This window comes from Staurois parvus, unplaced genomic scaffold (assembly GCF_062004578.1).
Source record: "Staurois parvus isolate SC_StPar_1 unplaced genomic scaffold, SC_StPar_1.0 ptg000334l, whole genome shotgun sequence".
NCBI classification, from domain to species: Eukaryota; Metazoa; Chordata; class Amphibia; order Anura; family Ranidae; genus Staurois; species Staurois parvus.
Window position 1 is genome coordinate 7,441,461 of NW_028318130.1, and position 20,884 is coordinate 7,462,344.

Below are 20,884 nucleotides of genomic sequence, written 5' to 3' on the forward strand. Positions count from 1 at the left end.
CTTGATTACCCATAGCAACTGCATTCCTCTCCCACTTGTATTGCTGAGTTAACTCTTTCAGTAGTAGCCTTGCTTCATACACCATGTGTGCTTTACTGACCCTCTGCTTTACCCGACCATCATGCACCCCTTTAGAATAACTTCAGACCAGGCTTGAAACAGTTTGACAACTTTACTGCAACTTCTCATAGAAATACAGGCAACAAACATAACAAAGTCCCAACCCTAAACTGAATAACAGAGGTGGCCGCCCAGGCCTACCACCCAGGCATAAGTTCATAGCTAGTGAGTTCGCATGACTGGTAGTGCCCACCAGATACCCAGTATCATGAGTGGATCACATGCTGGTCCTAGCGCTTCCGGGTTCATGTACTGGTGTCTTTCTTCTACCTCAAGCTCTCCAGGCCCTCCTAGCTCCCACATGGAAGAAAAATATATTTTAAATATATTTTAAAAATATTCTTCCAAATATATTGACATATTTGAAATACTACAATTTTAGTTGTATTCTATATACTGCAAAATATATTTCAATAAATATAAATATATATATATATATATACACACTGTATGCTGAAATGTGTTTTTATTACAAAATATATGAAAAATATTTTTAAAAATACTTTTTCAAATAACCAGACCTTCTCCCTATTTATGTATCACACTGGGTCAAAGGTCAGCCCAAGACAAAAAGCCCAGGAACTGAGGTGTTGAACGTTAACCCTTACCCCAGCCTGAGCAAGATAAACTACCTAGCTAATATAAAAACCCACAGTGCGGAAAACCTGGTACAAACTGTCTGTAACCCCACTGTAAACAAACATGCCCCACTTACAGATCCTCATCTCATTAGTACCCCAGTTCAGCAGATCCCCAGCTCATTGGTACCCTAATTCAGCAGATCCCCAGCTTATTAGTACCCTTGTTCAGCAGATTTCCTGCTCAGTAGTACCCTAGCTCCACTGGTGTCCCTGCTTAGAAGTACCTCCAGCTCTGCTGTTTCCCTGCTCAGTAGTAACACTCATCTCTGCTGATCCCCCATTTAGTAGCAACCCCCAAACCAGCTGATCCTCTGGTTTTGAAGATCCTTCTCTTTCTCTTGTCCCAGCTCACCTCCCGCTATATTGCTCCCACTTTTGACATTGCTAGATCCTCCACCACTCAGTCCTTTCTCTCTGGTCCCCACTCACCTTCCGCTATAACATTCCTATGTTGCACATTGCGTATGCCATCTGCTAGTTGCTTCTTGCTCCAGTTCCAACCTTGCTCATCTTCCTGCTGCTCCACACTGCCCACCAGATGTGATGACTGCATCAGACACTCCCAGAATATATACACATGAAAAGGAGGTGACTGCTGATGACATCTTTCCTGTTCACCTGTTGGTTTCCATCTAGAAGCTTCACTGTTGAATGGAGGGGTAAACATAGAGACTGAGTGGGAAACACATCGAAATAAGTTCGACGTATCCATATTATGTAATATACTGTTAAAATGTATGGTACTAATTTAAAATCACACTTGTTTTACCTGTTTTATAATAAAAGTTGAATTTTAACAAATAGAGCATATTTTGGTACATATAATGGCACCTATAAAGTCCCATGTGTTTGTATCTATTTAACCTATTTCTCTCAACTATGAAGTGTAACAACACCTGAATTTCCTACAAACCTATACATTATAAGTGCATCCACCTATACATTGTGTATCTACATCATATGTAGATATACATTGTATAGGAGGATGCACTTATACAGTATATTGGTAGTGCTATCCCCAGAGAATTGTTTTGTGATTTCTCTGCACATCTGAAGATGACACAATGCAAGAGGCCATGGTACCATGGATATAGGTGTAGCTCATTCCCTACATATATGAGAACTCTCAAACACGAAAACATGCCCAGGGGACTTTGAAAGCGTTGCACCAAAATAAATCAATGCATTCTTAAAAAAAAAAACATGTTTTTATTCACCTACATAATTAAAATCATATTAAAATTACATAGAGTATATCCTGGTAGTGAATAGTTGTATCACAGCATATATGCATATAAGAATAGTCAGTTGATATCCTAAAACTTGTGTTTCGCGAAGTAATGTTCACTTCTTCAGGAGATAATAATCAATAGGATATCTTCAGAGAAACCATGTAGTTAGTATACCATAGTAAGGACCAAGGGCGGACTAACCATTCGAGCACTCGGGTACTGCCCGAGGGCCCGGGGTCAGTGGGGGGCACCATGAAATGCCCCTGGTACCTTTTATAGGCTTTTTTGGGTGTGTTTTGAGTGTGGGAAAGGACACAGGGGCCCCATGATCCCCAATTGCCCGGGGTCCCCATGAGTTGTCAGTCTGCCCCTGGTAAGGACACGTACCGAAGCTTTAGTTGCCCACTATATGTGGGGCACCATGGTCTGTGACCCTGTTGTGTGGTCCTGTTTGGTGGTCTTCTGCCCTTTCCACAGCTCCCACACAAGACTCTCTTTATGGTTATTCTCCATTCCACTCCATTTCATTTGCCAGAGAAGGGTTCTATAAATTATACATGTATGATTGGTGGCTAAGTTATGATTTGTACTGCTCATCAAATGTCAAGAAATGAATGCACCCTCATATATGGTCAGGAGCCAGGGTGGCTCAGTCAAATTACATACATACAAAAGGAACCAATCCTGACAGACTTGCCCTATCAAATAAAATAACAGCTTACCAAAAGGTGTAAAGCTTCATAATTTTGATCACCCAGTTACAATAAACAGAATAAAAGGCATAACTGTGGAAGAGTGTTACATTAGACTGCAAATCAAGTGTTGAGTTAAAATGAGAGGTGTGTGTGCTTTACGTCAGGTAATGTTCCCAGTACCTCAAGGTGCAGTGCCTTGCACTCAAATATATGCTAAGTTGGAAAGGACTCTATGGTTCCTCCATTGGCATCCATGGGGCCGCATATTTGCGTATCTGTATTTGTTCTGGAAGCACAAAGACCAAAGACCGGGGTGTCACTGAGAGCCCTGGGTCCTGTACTAACGATCGGGACCCAGAACTCTTGATTCCGAGTCACCTGATTGCTGTGATAGCCTCTGATTGGCTCTCACAGTGATTAGTCACTGTGAAGCCCGCCCCCGTGTTTTCTTTCTCTCTGAATGGAGGAGAGAGATACATTGTATCTCTTTCTCTCCTTGCACAGAGAAAAATAAACAGTGTGTAAAAAAATAAATAAAAATAAAATAAATAAATACTAAAAGATAAAAGAAAAAAACTGAAGAAAAAATACCTAGATTAAGGTTTGATTTAGGTGAGTGCAAATGTTAGGATTTGGGTCAAAGGTCAGGATTTTTATTTTTTTAAAATTAGTATCAGTGTCAGTTAGTGTCAGTGTTCTAGATAGGGAAAAAAAAAAAAAAAAAAAACTAAATGCGCACTATTGTTTCTGGGTAGTACCATGGGTACAAACATCTAATAACATACACATATGTGGTATTACTGAGATCGTCAGATGCTGGAGAATTTATTTTGGGCTGTTCTTTGGTGGTAGGTTATGGTAGTAACAAGAAACACACAGCTAAATTTAAGAAATAATTATTTTTTTTTACTATTTTGGGCCAGTTTTTCTTTGATAAAAAAATCAGGAGACATCCACTACCGTTGACCACCAAATGAAAGCCCAATTTGTCTCTAAAAAAACAAGGTATAATTCACCAGAATGTGCAAAGTAGTTGTGATATGTACGGTTTTAGTAATACATGTCAAAGTTGCAAAATTTGACTTTAATTAAGATTTGTTTTACCCTTAGGTATGAAGGTATTTAATCCAGGGATTCCATACTTTTTCAAACCTGGCCTGTTTGTCCCTGAGGATACTTGGCAATTTTTCATTAATCATAATCCAGAATATTTTGTTTTTAACCAACGTAATATTTACCACAGGTGATTTCCATGCTCGCGCTATGGTAATATTAGCTGCTAAAATATTAAAGAAGATGAAGGTTCAGAGATGTCTGGGGATCTCATCTGACAGGTCTGTGAACAATGCTGTTTTGACATTTATGGGTTACTCTATGTAATTTTAATTTGATTTTAATTATGTATGTGAATAAAAACTTGGATTATTTAGAGTATTGATTTGTTTTTGAGTGGTGCAACTCTTTCAAAGTCCCTTAGACAATTTTTTGTGTTTGAGAGATCTGCAAACGACACACCTCGCTCACCCAGCACTTACTGACACACCTTGAGGTATTTCGAAGAATTTATTAGATCAAACATAGCCTAAATGAAGAGAGGATTAGCAAGTGTTGTATACAAACAATCAGTAAGTCAGATATAAAACAGAGAGCAAAAAAGTGAGCACTTTTTGATAGACAAGCAGCTGAAACACACAGGATAACCAAAAAAATCCTCACATGAAAATAAAAAATAAAGTGCAGCGCTAAAAATATAAATGTGACACAAAATTATATATTCATAAAAAAGTCCCAATAAAGGTGACCTAGGGTAACAGTGCACACTGACCAGAAGTGCACATAAATAGTGCAATGTAGCAAAGATGGAGTTCAGAAAGTAGTCATCAGCATGGAGAGGGTAGATGTATTACCTTGATCATTGAAGGTCCACACGATGAATACAGTGCTCGGCAGAATAAATCCACTGGATGGCAGAAAAAGGAATAACGGCTCCACCAAAGAAAAGCACCACTCCTCCACTGCACATCAACGATATCTAAGAAAAAATGCTCCCCCAGAACTTGCAGTTTACAACTTTCAATGCTGCTAGCTCCTGTTCTCTCAGTGCTGCATCCCCTAACTTCCAGTCTCCTTACTGCAGTCCTGTTCCTGATCCCTTCTCATTTGTTTGTCTGTGCTCATCTAACAGTGGAGGAGTGGTGCTTTTCTTTGGTGGAGCCGTTATTCCTTTTTCTGCCATCCAGTGGATTTATTCTGCCGAGCACTGTATTCATCGTGTGGACCTTCAATGATCAAGGTAATACATCTACCCTCTCCATGCTGATGACTACTTTCTGAACTCCATCTTTGCTACATTGCACTATTTATGTGCACTTCTGGTCAGTGTGCACGGTTACCCTAGGTCACCTTTATTGGGACTTTTTTATGAATATATAATTTTGCATCACATTTATATTTTTAGCGCTGCACTTTATTTTTTATTTTTAGTAATTCAGATATATCAGAGATATGGTTAAACACCTGCAGAATACAAGGTAATTAACCAAACTTAGCTGCATTTACCTAGCAGTAGTATATAAAGACAGTCCTAGCTTTCTATAACTGTCTGTAGTCAGATGATTGGAGTATGGTAATTTGGAGAAGAAGACACTGCTCTTTATTTACTTGTCCCGTCTGTGTTGTTAATGTTGAATTATGCAACTCTCCTCCGGCCAGCAGGGGGAAATCCAGATTCAGTAAACTCATAGTCCTAAATGCAGCATGCTTGGAGTCCTGGGAGTTCGTGGCAGAAGCTATATAGGGACACAACCATATTTCTGAACTACAGGTCCCACAAGACCCTGTGTGAGCAGGAGAGAGCCTGAGAGAGTTCTTTTATTGAATTACCCAAGGAAAGTCCACTCTCTTGGTGTCACGGGAATCCAAGCATCCAGACTAGAGATGAGCGAATCGAAGTAGGCGAAGTGGAATTCGTTTCGAATATTGGAAAATTTTCGATTCGCGCCGAATCCGAAAAATAGCCTACTTTGGACGCGCGGATCGAAATTTTTCCTAAAATGGCGGCGGACATGTGCGGCGACGGAGCGGGGATGTCTGGGAAGGCGGGCAGACAAGGCGCGCTGACCCATAATGCATTCCTTAATGACATGTGATCGCATTAGCCAATCAGCAGCCAGCCAGCCAGCACTGTGTAATGGTCGAGCTATAAATGGCGGCCATTTTAAAATTCTTCATTTGCCTCCAGTCATTCAAGAGAGGCAGACCGCTCTGTATTAGGGACAGAGTTAGGGCCACAGAAACGTTACTTGGGGACAGAGAAACGTTACTTAGGGACAGAGAAACATTACTCAGGGACACAGAATTGTTAGTGAGGGCCACAGAATCGTTAGTTAGGGCCACAGAATTGTTACTCAGGGACAGACACAGAATTGTTACTGAGGGCCACAGAAACGTTACTCAGGGACACAGAATTGTTACTGAGGGCCACAGAACCGTTACTTAGGGCCACAGAAACGTTACTCAGGGACACAGAATTGTTACTGAGGGCCACAGAACCGTTACTTAGGGCCAGACACAGAATTGTTACTGAGGGCCACAGAATTGTTACTTAGGGCCACACAGAATTGTTACTGAGGGCCACAGAACCGTTACTTAGGGCCACAGAAACGTTACTCAGGGACAGACACAGAATTGTTACTGAGGGCCACAGAATTGTTACTTAGGGCCACAGAAACGTTACTCAGGGACACAGAATTGTTACTGAGGGCCACAGAACCGTTACTTAGGGCCACAGAATTGTTACTCAGGGACAGACACAGAATTGTTACTCAGGGACACAGAATTGTTACTGAGGGCCACAGAACCGTTACTTAGGGCCACAGAAATGTTACTCAGGGACAGACACAGAATTGTTACTGAGGGCCACAGAATTGTTACTGAGGGCCACAGAACCGTTACTTAGGGCCACAGAATTGTTACTCAGGGACAGACACAGAATTGTTACTGAGGGCCACAGAATTGTTACTTAGGGCCACAGAAACGTTACTCAGGGACACAGAAACGTTACTGAGGACCACAGAACCGTTACTTAGGGCCACAGAATTGTTACTCAGGAACAGACACAGAATTGTTACTGAGGGACACAGAATTGTTACTGAGGGCCACAGAACCGTTACTTAGGGCCACAGAAACGTTACTCAGGGACACAGAATTGTTACTGAGGGCCACAGAACCGTTACTTAGGGCCACAGAATTGTTACTCAGGGACACAGAATTGTTACTGAGGGCCACAGAACCGTTACTTAGGGCCACAGAATTGTTACTCAGGGACAGACACAGAATTGTTACTCAGGGACACAGAATTGTTACTGAGGGCCACAGAACCGTTACTTAGGGCCACAGAAACGTTACTCAGGGACACAGAATTGTTACTGAGGGCCACAGAACCGTTACTTAGGGCCACAGAAACGTTACTCAGGGACACAGAATTGTTACTGAGGGCCACAGAACCGTTACTTAGGGCCACAGAAACGTTACTCAGGGACAGACACAGAATTGTTACTCAGGGACACAGAATTGTTACTGAGGGCCACAGAACCGTTACTTAGGGCCACAGAACCGTTACTCAGGGACACAGAATTGTTACTGAGGGCCACAGAACCGTTACTTAGGGCCACAGAATTGTTACTCAGGGACAGACACAGAATTGTTACTGAGGGCCACAGAATTGTTACTGAGGGCCACAGAACCGTTACTTAGGGCCACAGAATTGTTACTCAGGGACAGACACAGAATTGTTACTGAGGGCCACAGAATTGTTACTGAGGGCCACAGAACCGTTACTTAGGGCCACAGAATTGTTACTCAGGGACAGACACAGAATTGTTACTCAGGGACACAGAATTGTTACTGAGGGCCACAGAACCGTTACTTAGGGCCACAGAACCGTTACTCAGGGACACAGAATTGTTACTGAGGGCCACAGAACCGTTACTTAGGGACACAGAATTGTTACTGAGGGCCACAGAATTGTTACTCAGGGACAGACACAGAATTCTTACTCAGGGACAGACACAGAATTGTTACTGAGGGACAGACACAGAATTGTTACTGAGGGACAGACACAGAATTGTTACTCAGGGACAGACAGAATTGTTACTGAGGGCCACAGAACTGTTACATAGGGCCACAGAAACGTTACTCAGGGACACAGAATTGTTACTCAGGGACAGACACAGAATTGTTACTCAGGGACAGACACAGAATTGTTACTGAGGGACACAGAATTGTTACTTAGGGCCACAGAAACGTTACTCAGGGACACAGAATTGTTACTCAGGGACACAGAATCGTTTAATTAAAGAGTATGTCAGACAACATGCAGAGGAGTGGCAGAGGAGGCAATGTTTTAGGAGCGAGCAGACGTGGCAGCAGAGGAAGGGGTCGAGGCAGCACTATTCGCAGCCAGAGGCTAGTGCTCCCGGTGTCATCCAGTACAGTGAGGAAGAGCTAACAGAGGGCGGTCAGGAACGGGGGGAGACATCCGCCTCTTCAGAGGCCAGGCGAAGAAGTAGTGGCGAGGAGAGTGGCTCGGTAGCCGGTCTAGAGACAGGTCTGTCTCCTGACCCACACGCAGCCGAGGGGGCTAGTAGTGAGGCGGAGACCCTAATTGATGATGATGAGGCTGATCGCACTTGGCAGCCTCGTCTTCATCAGGCTATTGCTTCCGCATCATCAGGAGAAGAGGGTGGCAGCTTGGCAGCGAGCAAAACAGTCGGTGGGTTGTCTCCATCGCCACACTCTGCAATGTGCCACTTTCAGGTCTCCTCACACTGCTGGTGTGTTCCATTTTTTGTCATAGGGTGCTGGCAGATTACGGGCCTCCCATAGCTGCTGCCAGGCCCGTAATCTGCCATGGGCCCCTGTACCGCCTCCTCATGCTGCTGCCAGGTCCACAGTGTCTCATGCCATGTGCCACTTTCAGGTCTCCTCACACTGCTGGTGTGTTGAATTTTTTGACATAGGGTGCTGGCAGATTACGGGCCTCCTATAGCTGCTGCCAGGCCCCTAATCTGCCATGGGCCCCTATACCGCCTCCTCATGCTGCTGCCAAGTCCAGAGTCTCTCATGGGTCCCTGTATGGTCTCCCATTGCTGCTGTCTCCATCGCCACACTCTGCCATGTGCCACTTTCAGGTCTCCTCACACTGCTGGTGTGTTCCATTTTTTGTCATAGGGTGCTGGCAGATGACGGGCCTCCCATAGCTGCTGCCAGGCCCCTAATCTGCCATGGGCCCCTATACCGCCTCCTCATGCTGCTGCCAGGTCCAGGCGAACGTAGTCACACAGGGGAGGAACTTCTCAGTGTAATGAACAGAGAAATCGACAGATGGCTGTCTCCGCGCAAACTGAAAATCGGAACCATGTTGACCGACAACGGAAAGAACATGGTGTCTGCTCTGCGTCAAGTAAGGTTGTGCCATGCGCCATGCATGGCTCACGTGTTCAATCTGGTTGTCAAGCGGTTCCTAAAATCCACCATCCCACTGCAAGACATCCTTAAAATGTCACGTAAACTTTGCATGCATTTCAGCCATTCCTACACCGCAAAGCACACCCTCCTTGAGCTGCAGCGGCAGAACGGAATTCCACAGCATCGCCTGATCTGCGACGTTGCAACAAGGTGGAATTCAACCCTACACATGGTAGACCGCCTTTACGAACAGCGAAAGGCCATCACCGATTTCCTGATGTTACAAGCGGATAAAGGTACTCCCCTGTGTAACTTCGATGTCAGCCATTGGCAGCTCATGCGTGACACCTGCCGCTTGCTCAGGCCCTTTGAGGAGGCCACGCTATTCGTGAGTCGGCAGGACTATGGGATGAACGACGTCATTCCTCTGTTGCATGTCCTGGAACAAATGCTGTTAACAATGGCTGGTCAGGGTGCGGTAGACGTGGCGCACAGATGTCAACGCCACATGACCCCTGTGGGGGCAGGACAGGAAGAAGAGGAGGAGGTAGAGGAGGACATTTGTGCTCAGGAATTATTGAGTGAAATGGGTGGTTTTTCCACTCAGCGGACAGGAGTGGAGGAGCAGGAGCATCTGGTAGAGGAGGAGGAGGAGGAGACAGAGGACCCAGATGCACCGTGGCAGTATGCTGTGGAGATGGAGGCAGGGAGTCCCTCGCATTCCTTGGCACAAATGGCCCATAGCATGCTCGGTTGCTTGCGTAGCGACAGCCGAATAATAACCATCAGACAGAGGGATGACTTTTGGCTGTCCACCTTGTTGGACCCTCGCTACCGTTCCAAAATGGTGGCCTTTTTCACACCTGCTGAGAGGGAGGCCAAAATAACGTACTATAAAAACCACCTATGTAGTCAGTTGGTCTCTGCCTTTGTGCGCCAATGTCCATCCTCAGACACTGTGGGCCCTGTGCGCTCGCATTACGCTGCCATGGCAGCAAAGGAGGGGTGGGGTGGTAGGAGCAGTGGCAGCTCCACCAGCAGCGGCTGCCTCAGTCTGCAGTCGATGATGAGTAGCTTTCTTCACCAGCGCAGTGAGGAAACTACTAACCAGCCGCAGCAGCAGCAGCAGCAGCATCAGGTGGACCTGGAGCAGGACCTCAAACAACAGGCTTGGGCCTACTTGGACAGCACCCTGCCAACCGAGGTAGACAATCCCCTTGACTACTGGGCAACGAAACTTGACCTTTGGCCCCAACTAGCTGAATTTGCCCTTGAAAGGCTGTCATGCCCGGCCAGTAGCGTGGCATCGGAGCGCGTGTTTAGTGCGGCAGGAGGTATTGTAACTCCGCGGAGGACACGACTGTCCACCCAAAGTGTGGAGAGACTCACGTTTGTGAAAATGAATCAGGCGTGGATTAGTCTGGATTTCAAACCACCAGTTCCTGACACAACTGACTAAATCCGCCATGAATCATGCCCCAAACATGTGCCACTTTCAGGTCTCCTCACACACTGCTGGTGTGTTCCATTTTTTGTCATAGGGTGCTGGCAGATTACGAGCCTCCCATTGCTGCTGCCAGGCCCGTAATCTGCCATGGGCCCCTGTACCGCCTCTTCATGCTGCTGCCAGGTCCAGAGTGTGTCATGGGTCCCTGTACGGCCTCCCATTGCTGCTGCCAGGAGGCAGCAGGGTCGCAGCAGTGTCAGTGGAGGCAAATGGCCACGGAGTAGAGCACCAGCTCCACTGCAGCCTACCACCACGGCCAGTAGTGATGCCGGTGTGCACGGAGGAAGTAGCAGTCAGCCAGTGAGGAGTAGCGGGGGGCAAAGTTTCCTACTCGGGGGTGTGGCAATTTTTCGTCAAGCCGCCCGAGGAAGTAAACGTAGCCGTATGTCGACTATGTGGCCAGAAAGTCAAGCGTGACCAGGGGGCCCATGTTGGGACCACAGCGTTGCGTCAGCATATGCAGCGTCGCCATTCGGTGGCCTGGGAAAACCGTGATAAAGATACGGCGGTTCTGCCTGCCCCAGCCCAGGGTTCCATTTTGTCATAGGGTGCTGGCAGATTACGGGCATCCCATTGCTGCTGCCAGGCCTTAATCTGCCATGGGCCCCTGTACTGCCTCCTCATGCTGCTGCCAGGTCCAGAGTCTGTCATGGGTCCCTGTACGGCCTCCCATTGCTGCTGTCTCCATCGCCACACTCTGTCATGTGCCACTTTCAGGTCTCCTCACACACTGCTGGTGTGTTGAATTTTTTGACATAGGGTGCTGGCAGATTACGGGCCTCCCATAGCTGCTGCCAGGCCCCTAATCTGCCATGGGCCCCTATACCGCCTCCTCATGCTGCTGCCAGGTCCACAGTCTCTCATGCCATGTGCCACTTTCAGGTCTCCTCACACTGCTGGTGTGTTGAATTTTTTGACATAGGGTGCTGGCAGATTACGGGCCTCCCATAGCTGCTGCCAGGCCCCTAATCTGCCATGGGCCCCTATATACCGCCTCCTCATGCTGCTGCCAGGTCCAGAGTCTCTCATGGGTCCCTGTACGGCCTCCCATTGCTGCTGTCTCCATCGCCACACTCTGCCATGTGCCACTTTCAGGTCTCCTCACACACTGCTGGTGTGTTGAATTTTTTGACATAGGGTGCTGGCAGATTACGGGCCTCCCATAGCTGCTGCCAGGCCCCTAATCTGCCATGGGCCCCTATACCGCCTCCTCATGCTGCTGCCAAGTCCAGAGTCTGTCATGGGTCCCTGTACGGCCTCCCATTGCTGCTGTCTCCATCGCCACACTCTGCCATGTGCCACTTTCAGGTCTCCTCACACACTGCTGGTGTGTTGAATTTTTTGACATAGGGTGCTGGCAGATTACGGGCCTCCCATAGCTGCTGCCAGGCCCCTAATCTGCCATGGGCCCCTGTACCGCCTCCTCATGCTGCTGCCAGGTCCACAGTGTCTCATGCCATGTGCCACTTTCAGGTCTCCTCACACTGCTGGTGTGTTGAATTTTTTGACATAGGGTGCTGGCAGATTACGGGCCTCCTATAGCTGCTGCCAGGCCCCTAATCTGCCATGGGCCCCTATATACCGCCTCCTCATGCTGCTGCCAGGTCCAGAGTCTCTCATGGGTCCCTGTACGGCCTCCCATTGCTGCTGTCTCCATCGCCACACTCTGCCATGTGCCACTTTCAGGTCTCCTCACACACTGCTGGTGTGTTGAATTTTTTGACATAGGGTGCTGGCAGATTACGGGCCTCCCATAGCTGCTGCCAGGCCCCTAATCTGCCATGGGCCCCTATATACCGCCTCCTCATGCTGCTGCCAGGTCCAGAGTCTCTCATGGGTCCCTGTACGGCCTCCCATTGCTGCTGTCTCCATCGCCACACTCTGCCATGTGCCACTTTCAGGTCTCCTCACACTGCTGGTGTGTTGAATTTTTTGACATAGGGTGCTGGCAGATTACGGGCCTCCCATAGCTGCTGCCAGGCCCCTAATCTGCCATGGGCCCCTATATACCGCCTCCTCATGCTGCTGCCAGGTCCAGAGTCTCTCATGGGTCCCTGTACGGCCTCCCATTGCTGCTGTCTCCATCGCCACACTCTGCCATGTGCCACTTTCAGGTCTCCTCACACTGCTGGTGTGTTGAATTTTTTGACATAGGGTGCTGGCAGATTACGGGCCTCCTATAGCTGCTGCCAGGCCCCTAATCTGCCATGGGCCCCTATACCGCCTCCTCATGCTGCTGCCAGGTCCACAGTCTCTCATGCCATGTGCCACTTTCAGGTCTCCTCACACACTGCTGGTGTGTTGAATTTTTTGACATAGGGTGCTGGCAGATTACGGGCCTCCCATTGCTGCTGCCAGGCCCGTAATCTGCCATGGGCCCCCGTACCGACTCCTCATGCTGTGATGTTGCAACAAGGTGGAATTCAACCCTACATATGTTAGACCGCCTTTACGAACAGCAAAAGGCCATCACAGATTTCCTGATGTTAAAAGCGGATAAAGGTACTCCCTGTGTAACTTAGATGTCAGCCATTGGCAGCTCATGTGTGACACCTGCGCTTGCTCAGGCCCTTTGAGGAGGCCACGCTATTCGTGAGTCGGCAGGACTATGGGATGAACGACGTCATTCCTCTGTTGCACGTCCTGGAACAAATGCTGTTAATAATGGCTGGTCAGGGTGCGGTAGACGTGGCGCACAGATCTCAACGCCACATGACCCCTGTGGGGGCAGGACAGGAAGAAGAGGAGGAGGTAGAGGAGGACATTGGTGCTCAGGAATTATTGAGTGAAATGGGTGGTTTTTCCACTCAGCGGACAGGAGTGGAGGAGCAGGAGCATCTGGTAGAGGAGGAGGAAGAGGAGACAGAGGACCCAGACGCACCGTGGCAGTATGCTGTGGAGATGGAGGCAGGGAGTCCCTCGCATTCCTTGGCACAAATGGCCCATAGCATGCTCGCTTGCTTGCGTATCGACAGCCGAATAATAACCATCAGACAGAGGGATGACTTTTGGCTGTCCACCTTGTTGGACCCTCGCTACCGTTCCAAAATGGTGGCCTTTTTCACACCTGCTGAGAGGGAGGCCAAAATAACGTACTATAAAAACCACCTATGTAGTCAGCTGGTCTCTGCCTGTCTGCGCCAACGTCCATCCTCAGACACTGTGGGCCCTGTGCGCTCGCGTTACGCTGCCATGGCAGCAGGGGAGGGGTCGGGTGGTAGGAGCAGTGGCAGCTCCACCAGCAGCAGCTGCCTCAGTCTGCAGTCGATGATGAGTAGCTTTCTTCACCAGCGCAGTGAGGAAACTAATAACCAGCCGCAGCAGCAGCAGCATCAGGTGGACCTGGAGCAGGACCTCAAACAACAGGCTTAGGCCTACTTGGACAGAACCCTGCCAACCGAGGTAGACAATCCCCTTGAGTACTGGGCAACGAAACTTGACCTTTGGCCCCAACTAGCTGAATTTGCCCTTGAAAGGCTGTCATGCCCGGCCAGTAGCGTGGCATCGGAGCGCGTGTTTAGTGCGGCAGGAGGTATTGCAACTCCGTGGAGGACACGACTGTCCACCCAAAGTGTGGAGAGACTCACGTTTGTGAAAATGAATCAGGCGTGGATTAGTCTGGATTTCAAACCACCAGTTCCTGACACAACTGACTAAATCCGCCATGAATCATGCCCCAAACATGTGCCACTTTCAGGTCTCCTCACACTGCTGGTGTGTTCCATTTTTTGTCATAGGGTGCTGGCAGATTACGGGCCTCCCATAGCTGCTGCCAGGCCCCTAATCTGCCATGGGCCCCTATACCGCCTCCTCATGCTGCTGCCAAGTCCAGAGTCTGTCATGGGTCCCTGTACGGCCTCCCATTGCTGCTGTCTCCATCGCCACACTCTGCCATGTGCCACTTTCAGGTCTCCTCACACTGCTGGTGTGTTGAATTTTTTGACATAGGGTGCTGGCAGATTACGGGCCTCCCATAGCTGCTGCCAGGCCCCTAATCTGCCATGGGCCCCTATACCGCCTCCTCATGCTGCTGCCAAGTCCAGAGTCTGTCATGGGTCCCTGTACAGCCTCCCATTGCTGCTGTCTCCATCGCCACACTCTGCCATGTGCCACTTTCAGGTCTCCTCACACTGCTGGTGTGTTGAATTTTTTGACATAGGGTGCTGGCAGATTACGGGCCTCCCATAGCTGCTGCCAGGCCCTTAATCTGCCATGGGCCCCTATACCGCCTCCTCATGCTGCTGCCAGGTCCAGAGTCTGTCATGGGTCCCTGTACAGCCTCCCATTGCTGCTGTCTCCATCGCCACACTCTGCCATGTGCCACTTTCAGGTCTCCTCACACACTGCTGGTGTGTTCAATTTTTTGTCATAGGGTGCTGGCAGATTACGGGCCTCCTATAGCTGCTGCCAGGCCCCTAATCTGCCATGGGCCCCTATACCGCCTCCTCATGCTGCTGCCAGGTCCACAGTCTCTCATGGGTCCCTGTACGGCCTCCCATTGCTGCTGTCTCCATCGCCACACTCTGCCATGTGCCACTTTCAGGTCTCCTCACACACTGCTGGTGTGTTCCATTTTTTGTCATAGGGTGCTGGCAGATTACGGGCCTCCCATTGCTGCTGCCAGGCCTGTAATCTGCCATGGGCCCCCGTACCGCCTGGTCACGCTGCTGCTGGGTCCCATTGCTCCCACTCTGCCATGTGCCACTTTGAGGTCTCCTCACACTCCTGCTGGTTTCCATTTTGTCATAGGTTGCTGGCAGATTACAGGCCTCCCATAGGTGCTGCCAGGCCCCAAATCTGCCATGGGCCCCCGTACCGCCTGGTCACGCTGCTGCTGGGTCCACAGTGTGACATGGGTCCCTGTACCGCCTCCCATTGCTCCCACTCTGCCATGTGCCACTTTGAGGTCTCCTCACACTCCTGCTGGTTTCCATTTTGTCATAGGTTGCTGTATGGCCTCCCATTGCTGCTGCCTCCACCGCCACACTGTGGCTCCAAACACTGGTTTTGGCCCCGTGACTGGCCAAACGAGTGAAGTGTGCGGTGATTCTAAGATCGACGGCACTCATCTGCATGTCATACTGACTGACAGTATTATTTCTCTTCCCCAGCAGACTCCAAGGGCATTTAAATTAAAGGTACAGTGTTCTGCACTAATATTAAGTCTCTCTGAAGCCTAGAAACACCCTTTTTTAAGTTAAATTCACAGCGAATATATTCGACTCGAATCGAATATTGTCCACGAATTCGCCAAATCAGTCGAATCGAATTTTTGAATACTTTGCTCATCTCTAATCCAGACCTGTTGAAGTGAGCAGGGGGGGAAACAAGGCAGATCAAGAAGGCCTGGTGGTGAACAGGAGATCACTGGGATCAGCAACACTGTCCATCTGAACCACCTTGTAGGGGTGCCACTGAGAGACCAGAGTGTTTACCTGACCCTCTGTTCCTTCCATTAAAATTACAGCTACACCAGAACCAGATCAAAGCGGCTCCTTCCATTGCAAGATTTTAACACCACAGCAGGGAGTTGGTGAGAGGGCCGCAGGCCCACTATGGACTATTAGTAGTAGATAAGCCGCTGAGAGCAGATCAACCATAGCATACAACATGTGTTCACCCATACCAATCGAGTACTCATTCGCACCACTACCAACTCAGGACTGTGATCATACTGAATCATTATTCTTACCTTCTACCTGTTTCTATTCCATCTTGCACTGAACTGGGCTGCACCTGTTGTCTTCGTATTGCTCACAGGGTTGAAGGACTATCATAAGTGCACCAACGCTCAGCTAAAGGGCCCCCACGTAAGCCGACAGAAGACTAACATAAAGAACTGCCCCTACTATTCCCCTTGCATGTTTCCACTTTTGTTCCTTCATCTTTGTTGATGTTGACTCATATTGAATTGTGCTTTCCCAGCCAGTTTAGGTTTAGAACTGTCATCACTAGTGCACATTAGCAGTATGACTACAATATTGTTAGATAAAACCTCGCTGCAGCCCTTCGCATTTTATGATGGCCTTTGCTACTGTTTATGGTGCTCTGTTTGGTTCATGCTCTTTTATATCTAACCCTCATGGTTAGCCATCCTTTATGCTGAACTGTGTTATAATAATTGATAACTTAGTTGTATTTGCTTGGTTGTCCATTCCATCGAGTAATAATACATTACCTTTCCTAAGTGGTTTGGTTCTGCTTTTGGTATAGCACTATTGGTGGGTAATAGGGATTATTTGCCATGCTTCACTTTATTGACCTGCTTTTATACTTACCTTGGTGTGACAGAGGGGCTGAGGCCCTTGGGAAGGTCAAGGCCAAGAACAGAGAACCCATCTGCTCAGCGGCTTTTACAGCAGCTCTCAGTAGCACTACAAGTCCTTGTTTTATCCTATTGGCTATTGGACTGGTTAAAAAAAAAACATTGGTCAGCAAAGTTGGGGTCCTTAAAGAAAGCACAACAGTTCCCAGCAGACACAAGATTAACTAATATGATGTTAGTCTCTTAAAAGTCCCAGTCTGATTCAGTAAAAGTCCAGTTCAATTCAAACAGGGATAGAAGTTGCTGATGATGATCTCTCTTTCAATCCTGCCGAGACAGTCCCCCTTTTTTGCTCCTTAAATTAGTGGGAGTGCTCTCTAGTACAGTCTGATCTCACCAGGCATCCAAATCACCCCCCTCCCAGGGAGAAGGTTCTCCATCTCCTTGTTTCCCTGAGTTCTCACCTGATTGTGGTCAGCTGTGGCAGTGTTCATCCAGCAGCAGCTCAATCTCTCTCCCACGCACCTGCTTGCTTCCAGGACTGTCCTCTACCATGTAGCATTGCACAGAGTATGATGGCAACAACAATTTCTGATTAACCCTCTTCTTCATGGCAGCAAACCATCAGATCTAGCAATCTCTGGGGACACACCACTGTTTTTTCTTCAATGCAACCTTGTGGTGCTCTTTGTTTCTCAGCACAGGAAAATGTTTGCAGCAGCAAGTAGTCCCCACAGTGGCTTCCTCCCTGCATTCTGCAGGCTGGTGGCAATACCAGGTTCCCTTTCTCCAGCAGCCCAGTTCACTGTCCCCTTGCTCTGTGGCAACAGAAAATCAGCATCTTCTAGACCCAGCCAAAATGGCTGCCCTCTGCACTGGAGAACCTTCGTAGATGAGCATTACAAAGTGGTCTCCTTAAAGATGACTGCTGCACTTCTGCATTAATGAATTTTCAGTTTAACCCTGTCCAAGCTGCAGAAGGACAATACAAAGGCAACAAAGGATGACGTTCCAAAGTAGTTATCAGCTCAGTTCAGGTTTCATATGTTTGTAAGAACTGCACAGTAAAACGTTATGTTGGCTCTGTTAACACTGGTAATAAAAGCAGCTGTTGTGCGTTTTTAATGCTCCTCTAATGCCTAGTAAAGCAGTCTTCAATTGATAATGGACAGCACACAGGGCTGTTCCCATTATCAAAACATGAAGAATATGCGTCATAGTTAGTCTAGCTGAAAAAAGACAAAAGTCCATCCAGTTCAATCATGAAAAGAAAAAAAGTTATAATTCTATACCCACAGTTGATCCAAAGGCAGGCAAAAAAAACCTCAGCAAAGCATGATCCAATTTGTTCCTGCAGGGGAAAAAATTCCCTCCTGATCCCCCGAGAGGCAATCGGATATTCCCTGGATCAACTTTACCTATAAATGTTAGTATCCAGTTATATTCTGTGTCATGTTGCTGTGCTTCAAAAATGAAGCTACGTGTAGAGTTTGTAACGAGTTGAAGTATCTCAGCTCTTTCCATTCATGTTTATGATATACGCATCATAAACACACCAGCACATGGTTGTGTAGCACTTGTGACTTGTTTGCTGTGCATTAGACCCTGTTCACTACAAAAAAATGGGCATCTGGGGTATGTTTTTCACATGCATTAAATGCTTGTCAAATTAACAACGTGCATAATGCTATAGATCTTTTAAGTGTGAACAAGGCCTTTAAATGAGGCTAGTGTGAACCAACCTTTACATCACTTGATTTTTTTTATGTGTTTCTTTCCCTATTTCCTGTGTCATCACATTACTTTACATTACTTGGGTTGCCTTTATACACGTTTATGTGGATTGTACATGCGTTTATGTGCGTTGCAGGGCAGAAAAATGCAGACATGCTGCCAGGGGCGGACTGACCATTTGGAAACTCGGGCACTGTCCGAGGGCCCGGGGTCAGGGGGCCCCATGAGATGCCCCTGGTACCTTTTTCATAGGCGTTTTTGAGTTTGGGCAAGGACACAGGGGCCCCAAGATCCCCTATTGTCCGGGGGACCCATGAGTTGTCAGTCCGCCCCTGCATGCTGCAGATTTCCTCACACTCTGTGCTGCAAATGAGACCAGCATTTTTGTGTAATCCGGGTACATAGAAAACAATGGTTTTCCCTTGCAGAGATCTTTGTTTTCCTAGTGTGGGAAACCCAGGTCTGTGCATATGGGACTCATTCACACTGTGTCCAGTAACCTGCACTGGATAAACACAAGTCATTGAGGGGGCCATAGACAACAATGGTGTTCTCTGTGCCTCGTTCACACTGCAACACACATTATGCCTGGGTTCACATACTGTATATGCGATGCAGTTTGTGGTGCGATTTTGATGTCTGAATGTGGTGTGATTAGTTCAAGCGGTACAGGTGCGATTTTCATGCAAATTGTTAAATTGCATAACATTGGAAATCGCACCCACACTGCACTGAAAATCTCACAGGACTCTTTTTTTTTTTTATATCGCACTGCGTGTGCACCGCATTTATGTGAACGGCCACAGTAGAAAACAATGACTTTTTACATGTCATGCGATTCAATGCATTCTAACACGCATCAGAAATAGCATATATATGAACCAAGATTAATGACCAGTTCACACCACAAAAATGCACTCCGGATACATTCCAGATAGGTTTTTGCTTACAGTTCACACCACACACAGTTCTGGTGCAGTTTTGATGCAGTTTGCCATGTTCCAGTATGGTTCTGTGCAGAAAAAAATGCAGCATGTTCTTTTTTTTCTGCACCGGAAACTGACCAGAACTGACTGCACTGGCGTGAACCAGGGCCATTGGAATACAGGAAAACACTGTGCATGCATTTTTGATGCAGACAAAAGTGCAATGAACTGCATCAGGTGTGAACTAGCCCTGATGCTTCTCAATGCACATAAAAGAACATTAGTGCACATGCATTTCAGGGCATTTTCTGTGTGCAGTATGCTGTGTACCCCTAGGATACGTGATCTTCTAGATTTCATGTTGCTGAGTCCAGGCTCTTGTATAAAGCATGAACAGTGATATCACATACAATGCCCTATACCTTTCCCAGCACAGAGCACAGCTGTCTGCTCCCAGGAAGGGATGAGTTAATAGGGATGCTGGCAGTGTGACAGGCATCTCCCTCCTCCAATGGGATTGTAGTAGGTCAGGGTGTGCTGGTGATGTGTTGGTGGGGGTGTCTGTTCCCTGGCCTGGTGAGATCAGATCTGTGGATGTGTAGTGTGTCTGCTTCCTGTGCAGTGACAGAGGGGACCCGGGAGAGGTGAGTGTGATCGCTGGACTTACACCATGTCCTCCTCCCTCCTGTCATCCAGCCTCCTCCTATCTGTCATCCTGTGTATTCTACTCCTCCTGCATGGGGCTGACTCCTACAATCTGCATGAGCTGTCTGCAGCCATGTGATCACTGATTTCTTCTCTGATTTGTATTTTTCTGTGTTTGTCTATGACATGACATCACCCCACTGTATATTACCTGCATACAGCCTGTGCCATTCATACTCCTATTCTCTCCCAAGGTTCAGCACCTACCTGCTGTCCACACAGGTGACAAGAGCGCCACTCCTGGCTGAACAAGGAACTGCAATTCACCTACTGAGAGCAGGTAGGACTTTCTGCCCAGTCTGGGTTCTACATTGACCAATGATTCCCTTCCCTCTATTCAGATTCACGTAAAGGTGGTCCTACATGCTTAGAAAATGATTGATTTCTATTCTGATTAATGTCTTCCAATAGGAATAATTGATCTATTAGTTGACAACCCATTTGATGGATATGACACACACGGGGAAGTGTATTTCGATGGTTGAAGTGGTAGTGCATTGCCCTGCAAAATAATGTAATATTGTGCTAGTATACGTCACATACTAGCTCAGCCTTTCTCAACCTTTTTGAGACAGATGAGCCCCTAAGATA

General features: G+C 47.6%; 1 protein-coding gene across 2 annotated transcripts in view; it reads left to right on the forward strand.

The window, feature by feature from the left end:
• Nucleotides 1-20,125: 20,125 nt before the first annotated feature.
• Nucleotides 20,126-20,884, forward strand: part of WDR17 (WD repeat domain 17) — a 162,475-nt gene continuing 161,716 nt past the window's right edge. For both annotated transcript variants that reach the window (XM_089684053.1, XM_089684052.1), the window contains exons 1-2: nucleotides 20,126-20,232; nucleotides 20,488-20,573. The gene's annotated coding sequence lies outside the window, so the exon portion shown is untranslated. The remainder of the gene's footprint in view (nucleotides 20,233-20,487; nucleotides 20,574-20,884) is intronic.